Consider the following 9,263-nt stretch of genomic DNA (forward strand, 5'->3'; position numbering starts at 1 on the left):
ACTTTTGCTGCATCCCACAGAAGTTGGGGCTTTGTGTTGTTGTCATTTGTTTCAATATATTACTGGATCTCCATTTTAATTTGTTCGTTGATCCATTGATTATTTAGGAGCATGTTGTTAAGCCTCCATGTGTTTGTGAGCCTTTTTGCTTTCTTTGTACAATTTATTTCTAGTTTTATACCTTTGTGGTCTGAAAAGTTGATTGGTAGGATTTCAATCTTTTGGAATTTACTGAGGCTCTTTTCGTGGCCTAGTATGTGGTCTATTCTGGAGAATGTTCCATGTGCGCTTGAGAAGAATATGTGTCCTGTTGCTTTTGGACGTAGAGTTCTATAGATGTCTATTGGATCCATCTGTTTTAGTGTGTTGTTCAGTGCCTCTGTGTCCTTACTTATTTTCTGTCTGGTGGATCTGTCCTTTGGAGTGAGTGGTGTGTTAAAGTCTCCCAAAATGAGTGCATTGCATTCTATTTCCTCCTTTAATTCTGTTAGTGTTTGTTTTACATATATTGGTGCTCCTGTATTGGGTGCATATATGTTTATAATGGTTATATCCTCTTGTTGGACTGAGCCCTTTATCATTATGTAATGTCCTTCTTTATCTCTTGTTACTTTCTTTATTTGGAAGTCTATTTTGTCTGATACTAGTATCGCAACACCTGCTTTTTTTTCTCTGTTGTTAGCATGAAATAACTTTTTCCATCCCTTGACTTTTAATCTGTGCATGTCTTTGGGTTTGAGGTGAGTGTCTTGTAAGCAGCATATACATGGGTCTTGCTTTTTTATCCATTCTATTACTCTGTGTCTTTTGATTGGTGCATTCAGTCCATTTACAGTTAGGGTGATTATGGAAAGATATGTACTTATTGCCATTGCAGGCTTTAGATTCGTGGTTACCAAAGGTTCAAGGTTAGCCTGTTTACTACCTTACTGTCTAACTTAACTCACTTATTGAGCTATTATAAACACAGTCTGATGATTATTTCTCTACCTTCTTATTCCTGCTCCTCCATTCTTTATATGTTGCACATTTTGTTCTGTGCTCCTTTTAGGAGTGCTCCCATCTGGAGCAGTCCTTCCAAAATACCCTGTAGAGATGGTTTGTGGGAGGCAAATTCCCTCAACTTTTGCTTGTCTGGGAATTGTTTAATCCCTCCTTCATATTTAAATGATAATTGTGCTGGATACAGTATCCTTGGTTCAAGGCCTTCTGTTTCATTGCATTAAATATATCATGCCATTCTCTTCTGGCCTGTAAGGTACTTGTTGAGAAGTCTGATGATAGCCTGATGGGTTTTCCTTTGTAGGTGACCTTTTTTCTCTCTCTGGCTGCCTTTAATACTCTGTCCTTGTCCTTGATCTTTGCCATTCTAATTATTATGTGTCTTGATGTTGTCCTCTTTGGGTCCCGTCTCTCGGGAGTTCTGTGTGCCTCCGTACTCTGAGCAGCTAGATCCTCCCCCAGTTTGGGGAAGTTCTCAGCAATTATTTCTTCTAAGACACTTTCTATCCCCTTTTCTCTCTTCTTCTTCTTCTGGTACCCCTATAATGCGGATATTGTTCCTTTTGGATTGGTCACAGAGTTCTCTTAATATTGTTTTCATTCCTGGAGATCCTTTTATCTCTCTCTGCATCAGCTTCTATGCATTCCTGTTCTCTGGTTTCTATTCCATCAATGGCCGCTTGCATCTTATCCATTCTGCTTATAAATCCTTCCAGGGTTTGTTTCACTTCTGTAATCTCCCTCTGGACGTCTGTAATCTCCCTCCGGACTTCATCCCTTAGCTCTTGCATATTCCTCTGCAGCTCTGTCAGCATGTTTATGATTTTTATTTTGAATTCTTTTTCAGGGAGACTGGTTAGGTCTGTCTCTGCAGATCCTCTCTCAGGTGTTGTCTGAACTGTCTTGGACTGGACTAAATTTTTTTGCCTTTTCATGGTGATAGTGGTGGCTGTAGGCAGGTTGTGGGTGTGTCAGCTGGGAGAAGAAAGTCCTTTCCTGCTTGCTGGATGCCTTGCCCTTCTCTGCTGCCTGTGTCAGTTACCCGCACTACTGGAGCAGCTACTGGGTTAGTCCCCTAAGCTGCTGTGGGCGGGGTCTCTGTCAGAGCAGCGCGGAGCCTTGTGGAGAGGGGCAGGCATGCCAGGTGCACTCCTCCGTGATAGCGGCACCCCTTCCAGGCAGCTGTGTGCCAGCAGTGGCCTTTGGGTCTGGCCTGGGTGGCTGTGTGTTGGGTTGGGATTCTGGTTGGCTGCTGGGAGCGTGTCTGCTCCCTCTGGCTCCGCTCCAGGTGCACACAGGGCTCTCCCACATGGACCTCTACCGGGCTCTCTGGCTCCACTGCCACCTGGTGCGTGTGAGCTGCACCGGGGCTGTTTGGTCGTCACCACTGCGGGCTCGCACAAGCCTCTCCTGGTCCCCTCTGGCGCTGCCACCCCTGGCATGTGCTGCCACTCTTCCGCTACTGGGCCGGTATGTCGGGATCTGTGCCAGTTGAAGGAATGACTGGTGGGCTGCTTAGTGCCATGAGGGGCTTCAGAGCTGTGCTGCCTCCCCAGGGTTTAGGGTGCCAAAGGTTCCCAGGGATTCCCAGCTGCTGGCTAAGTGTGCATGGGGTCCCTGTGTCTTTAAGACTTGCCGAAAGCACTTGCTTTTCTTTTGTCTCAGGGGTGCTGGTTGTGGGAACCTGCCCACAGGTTTTGCTTTTCCATTTCTCTAATATCCAGCACCCCGTGTACCTTGTGTCTGCGCTCTGGGTGTGGATTTCTAGAGCTGGTTGTTTAGCAGCCTGGGCTTTTACTCCCTCCCTATACTGACTCCTTTCTTCCCGCCGGTTTCTGAGGTGGGGGAGCATTTGGGTCCCGCCTGGCCACAGCTTGTATTTTACCCCCTTCGTGTGATGTTGAGTTCTCACAGATGTAGATGTATCCTGGCTGTTGTACTGCATCCACTGGTGTCCCTTTTAGGAATAGTTGTATTTATTTTATTTTATTTTCATAAACTCATCCTGCCATCTTCCCATGATCCTCCCCATTTTCCCTTTTTAACTGGCTTATTTCACTTAGCAGAATGCAATTCTTTTGTATATATACTCAGAAGTGGGATTTGGGGATTATATAGTACTTCTGTTTTTTGAGGAACCACCATACTATTTTCCATAGTTGCTGCACCCATTTTACATTCCCAGTATATAAGGGTTCCAGTTCCTCTGCGTCCTTACCAACACTCTCTTTTGTTTTTTGTTTTTTATAATAACCATCTATTATCATAAAATCTATTAGGTATGAAGTGATGTTACTGTAATTTTGATTTGCATTTTCTGATGATTAGTGATGTTAACCATCTTTTCATATACCTGTTGGCTATTTGTATGTCTTCTTCAGAGAAATGTCTGTTCAAGTCCTTTGCCCATTTTTAATCAGGTTATCTGTTTTTTTGCTGTTGAGTTGGAGAAATTTCTTACATATTATGGAAATTAACCCCTTATCAGATATGTGGGTTGCAAGTATTCTCTCATTCCGTTGATTGCCTTTTTGTTCTGTTGATTGTTTTATTTGCTGTGCAGAAGCTTTTTAGTACTCTCACATGTCAATTTTTGCTTTTGTTGCTTGTATTTTGGTGTCGTATTCAAGAAGTCACTACCCAATGGCATTTTTTACAGAACTGTAAAAAAGTATCCTATAATTACTATGGAACCATAAACCCAAAATTGTCAATCTTGAGAAAGGAAATCAAAGCTGGAGCTGGAGCATCACCCTCCCTATTTAAAAATATATCACAAAACGACAGTAATTAAAGCAGTATGGTACTGGACTAAAAAGATGTAGAGACCAATGAAACAGAACCGAGAGGCCACTACTATGGTCAGAGAAAGTTACTTGATATGATTTCAATCTTAAATTTATTAAGACTTGTTATGTGGCCTAACATACGATGTATTCTGGAGCATAGGTTCACTTGAGAAGAATGCTGCTGTTGGATGGAATGTTCTGTATGTGTCTGTTAGGTCCATTTGCTCTATAGTTTCAAGTCCACTGTTTCCTTATTGACTTTCTGTCTGGATGATCTATCCACTGTTAAAAGCTAGGTATTAAAGTCCCCTACTATTACAATAATATCTGTCTATTGTCTTCTCAGATCTGTTAATATTTGCTTTATACATTTCAGTACTCCAATGTTGTATGTGTATATATACCCATATGTGTGTATATATATATTTATTTATATATTTATATTTATTTATGTTTATAATTATTATATTCTCTTGATGAATTGACCCCTTTGTCATCATATAGTGATCTTCTTTGTCTCTTGAGATTATTTTTGAATTAGAGTATATTTTGTCTGGTATCTGTATAGCCATACCTTCTCTCTTTTGGTTGCTATTTGCATGGAGTATTTTTTTTCATTTCTTCATTTTTAGCCTATATATGTCCTTAAAGCTAAACTGAGTCTCTTGTAGGCAGCATATTGTTGGACCTTGTTTTTTTCAGTCCATTCAGCTATTCTGGCTTTTGATTAGACAATTTAATCCTTTATTTTTATTTTTATTTTTTTGCATAGAGATATCCCACAGACCTATACCCACTACTGAGAGCTGTCTGCTCCTTTTCCCAAGGGCAGTTTACTAAAATGCCAGGATGTACTGGAATGGCAGGAGGCTGGGGTCAAGCTCTATGTCTTTCCCTTCCTCCTGAATGTTAAGTCTCAGAATTGTGTACCTTCTCTCAGTCCCACAGAGCCATGGAGGCTGCTGAGATCAAGACTGCCTGCCCCTTGCCTTTGTTCTTAGCTGGCCCCAGCCATTTCTCACTCTGCTGGTTGCCTCAGCCCTCTGAGTGTGGTGAGGCAGAAGCAGGACTTGGGGGCATAATCCTGAAAGGCTGGGAATATAGGATGTGTGCTACACTCATTCTTTGTCCCTGGGAGAGAAACTGTAGGCCAGAGGGATTTCTTAAAGTGCTGGTGCTGAGATGTCCATTATGGGGGAAGGACCAGCAAGAGTGAAATGAAACTGCTTTTCTTACCCATTATTTATTTATTTATTTTATTAAGGTATTATTGATATACACTCTTATGAAGGTTTCACATGAAAAAACTGGTTACTACATTCACCCCTGTTACCGTGTCTCCCCCATACCCCATTGCAGTCACTGCCCATCAGTGTAGTGAGATGCCACAGAGTCATTATTTACCTTCTTTGTGCTACACTGTCTTGACCCTGATCCCTCCCAGACCATGAGTGTCAATCATGATACCCCCGAATCCCCTTCTCCCTCCCTCCCCAACCATTTTCCCTTACCCCTTCCCCTTTGGTAACTTCTAGTCCCTTCCTGGAGTCTGTGAGTCTGCCGCTATTTTGTTCTTTCAGTTTTACTTCATTGTTTTACTCCACAAATAAGGTAAGTCATTTTGTATTTATCTGTCTCTGCCTGACTTATTTCAATGAGCATAATATCCTCCAGCTCCATCCATGTTGCAAATTGTAGAATTTGTTTCTCTCTTATGGCTGAGTAGTATTCCATTGTGTATAAGTACCACATCTTCTTTATCCATTCATCTACTGGACACTGAGGTTGCTTCCATATCTCAGCTATTGTAAATAGTGCTGCAATAAACATAGGGGTGCATATGTCTTTTTGAAACTGAGAAATTACATTCTTTGGGTAAATTCCTAGGAGTGGAATTCCCAGGTCAAATGGTATTTCTATTTTGAGATTTTTTAGGAACCTCCATACTGCTTTCCACAATGGTTGAATTAGCTTACATTCCCACCAGCAGTGTAGGAGTGTTCCCCTTTCTCCACATCCTTGCCAGCATTAGTTGTTCTTAGTCTTTTTGATACTGGCCATCCTAACTGGTGTGAGGTGATATCTCATTGTGGCTTTTATTTGCATTTCCTCATAATTAGTGTTGTGGAGCATCTTTTCACATGCCTGTTGGCCATCTGAATTTCTTCTTTGGAGAATTGTCTGTTCATATCCCCTGCCCATTTTTAAAAATTTTGTTATAATTAATCTACAATTACATGAAGAACATTATGTTTACTAGGCTCCCCCCTTCACCAAGTCCCCCCCATACACCCCATTACAATCACTGTCCATCAGCATAGTAAGATACTGTAGAATCACTACTTGTCTTCACCGTGCTGCACAGCCCTCCCCATGCCCCACTCACATACTAATTATACATGCTAATCATAATACCCCATTTCTTTTTTCCTGCCCTTATCCCTCCCTTCCCACCCATCCTCCCCAGTCCCTTTCCCTTTGGTAACTCTTAGTCCATTCTTAGGTTCTGTGATTCTGCTGCTGATACTTGTCTTTCTCCACCTGGCTTATTTCACTGAGCATAATACCCTCTAGCTCCATCCATGGTGTTGAAAATGGTAGGATTTGTTTTCTTCTTATGGCTGAATAATATTCCATTGTGTATATGTACCACATCTTCTTTCTCCATTCATCTACTGATGGACATTTAGGTTGCTCCCATTTCTTGGCTATTGTAAATAGTGCTGTAATAAACATAGGGGTGCATCTGTCTTTTTCAAACTGGGCTGCTGCATTCTTAGGGTAAATTCCTAGAAGTGGAATTCCTGTGTCAAATAGTACATCTATTTTGAGCTTTTTGAGGAAACTCCATACTGCTTTCCATAATGGTGGAACTAATTTACATTCCCACCATCAGTGTAGGAGGATTCCCCTTTCTCCACATCCTCGCCAGCATTAGTTGTTCTTAGTCTTTTCAATACTGGCCACCCTAACTGGTGTGAGGTGATATCTCATTGTGGTTTTTATTTGCATTTCCTCATAATTAGTGTTGTGGAGCATCTTTTCACGTGCCTGTTGGCCATCTGAATTTCTTCTTTGGAGAATTGTCTGTTCATATCCCCTGCCCATTTATTAATTGGGTTATTTGCTTTTTGGTGTTAACATGTGTGAGTTCTTTATGTATTTTGGATGTTAACCCCTTGTCAGATATGTCATCTACAAATATATTCTCCCATACTGTAGGATGCCTTTTTGTTCTGTTGATGGTGTCCTTTGCTGTACAGAAGCTTTTAAGTTTGATGTAGTCCCATGTGTTCATTTTTGCTTTTGTTTCCCTTGCTTGAGGAGATGCATTCAGAAAAAAGTTGCTCATTTTTATATTCAGGAGATTTTTGCATATGTTATCTTCTAAGAGTTTTATGGTTTCATGACTTACATTTAGGTCTTTTATCCATTTTGACTTTACTTTTGTGTAGGGGGATAGACAATAATCCAGTTTCATTCTCTTGCATGTAGCTGTCCAGTTTTGCCAAGACCATTTGTTGAAGATGCTGTCATTTCCCCATTGTATGTCCATGGCTCCTTTATCATATATTAATTGACCATATATGGTTGGGGTTATATCTGGGCTCTTTAGTCTGTTCCATGAATCTATGGGTCTGGTCTTGTGCCAGTACCAAATTGTCTTGATTACTGTGGCTTTGTAGTAGAGGGTGAAGTCATGGTGTATAATCCCCCCTGCTTTATTCTTCCTTCTCAGGATTGCTTTGACTATTCAGGGTCTTTTCTGGTTCCATATGAATTTTAGAAATATTTGCTCTAGTTTGTTGAAGAATGTTCATGGTATTTTGGTAGGAATTGCATTAAATATGTATATTGCTTTAGGCAGGATGCCATTTTGACAATATTAATTCTTCCTATCCATGAGCATGGGATATATTTCCATTTATTGGTGTCTTCTTTAATTTATCTCATGAGTGTCTTGTAGTTTTCAGTGTATAGGTCTTTCACTTCCTTCATTAGGTTTATTCTTAGGTATTTTATTCTTTTTGATGCAGTTGTGAATGGAATTGTTTTCCTTATTTCTCTTTCTGTTAGTTCATCATTAGTGTATAGGAGTGCAACAGATTTCTGTGTAATAACTTTGTATCCTACAAGGTTGCTAAATTCAGATATCAGATCTAGTAGTTTTGGACTGGATTTTTTGGGTTTTTTATTTACAATATTATGTCATCTGCAAACAATGACAGTTTAACTTCTTTGCCAATCTGGACACCTTTTATTTCTTTGTGTTGTCTGATTGCCATTGCGAGGACTTTCAGAACTATGTTGAATAAAAGTGGAGATATGGGCATCCTTGTCTTGTTCCTGATCTTAAAGGAAAGACTTTCAGCTTCTCACTGTTAAGTATGATGTTTGCTGTGGGTTTGTCATATATGACCTTTATTATGTTGAGGTACTTGCCCTCTATACCCATTTTGTTGAGAGATTTTATCATAAGTGGATGTTGAATTTTGTCAAATGGTTTTATGGAGATGATCATGTGATTTTTCTCCTTCTTTTTGTTGATGTGGTGTATGATGTTAATGGATTTTCTAGTATTGTATCATCCTTGCATCCCTGGAATAAACCTTACTTGATCATGGCGTATGATCCTCTTGATGTATTTTTTAATTTAGTTTTCTAATAATTTGTTGAGTAGTTTTTCATCTCTGTTTACAGGGATATTGGTCTTTAATTTTCTTTTTTGTGGTGTGTTTGCCTGTTTTTGGTATTAGGGTTATGCTGGCCTCATACAACGAGTTTGGGAGTATTCCTACCTCTTCTACTTTTTGGAAAACATCAAGGATGATAGGTATTATATATTCACTAAATGTTTGATAAAATTCAGTGGTGAAGCCATCTGGTCCAGGAGTTTTGTTCTTAGGTTTTTTTAAATTACCAATTCAATTTTGTTGCTATTAATTGATCTGTTCAGATTTTCTGTTTCTTTCTAGAATTTTTCTAGAAAGTTATCCATTTCTTCTAGGTTATCCAATTTGTTAGCATATAATTTTTCATAATATTCTCTAATAATTCTTTGTATTTCTGTTGTGTCCATAGTCATTTTTCCTTTCTCATTTCTGATTCTGTGTATGTGTGTAGACTCTCTTTTTCTTGACAAGCCTGGCTATCTATTTTCGCAAAGAACCAGCTCCTGCTGTCACTGATTCTTTCTATTGTTTTATTCTTCTCGATTCTATTTATTTCTGCTTTAATCTTTATTATGTCCCTCCTTCTACTGACTTTGGGCCTTACTTGTTCTTCTTTTTCTAGTTTCATTAATTGTGAGTTTAGACTGCTCATATTGGACTTTTCTTCTTTCCTGAGGTAGGCTTGTATTGAAATATTCTTCCCTCTTAGCACTGCCTTCACTGTGTCCCACAGAGTTTGCATTGTGGAATTATTGTTGTCATTTGTCTCCATATATTGCTTGATCTCTGTTTTTATTTG

This window comes from Manis javanica, chromosome 4 (genome assembly GCF_040802235.1).
Source record: "Manis javanica isolate MJ-LG chromosome 4, MJ_LKY, whole genome shotgun sequence".
Classification (NCBI taxonomy): Eukaryota; Metazoa; Chordata; class Mammalia; order Pholidota; family Manidae; genus Manis; species Manis javanica.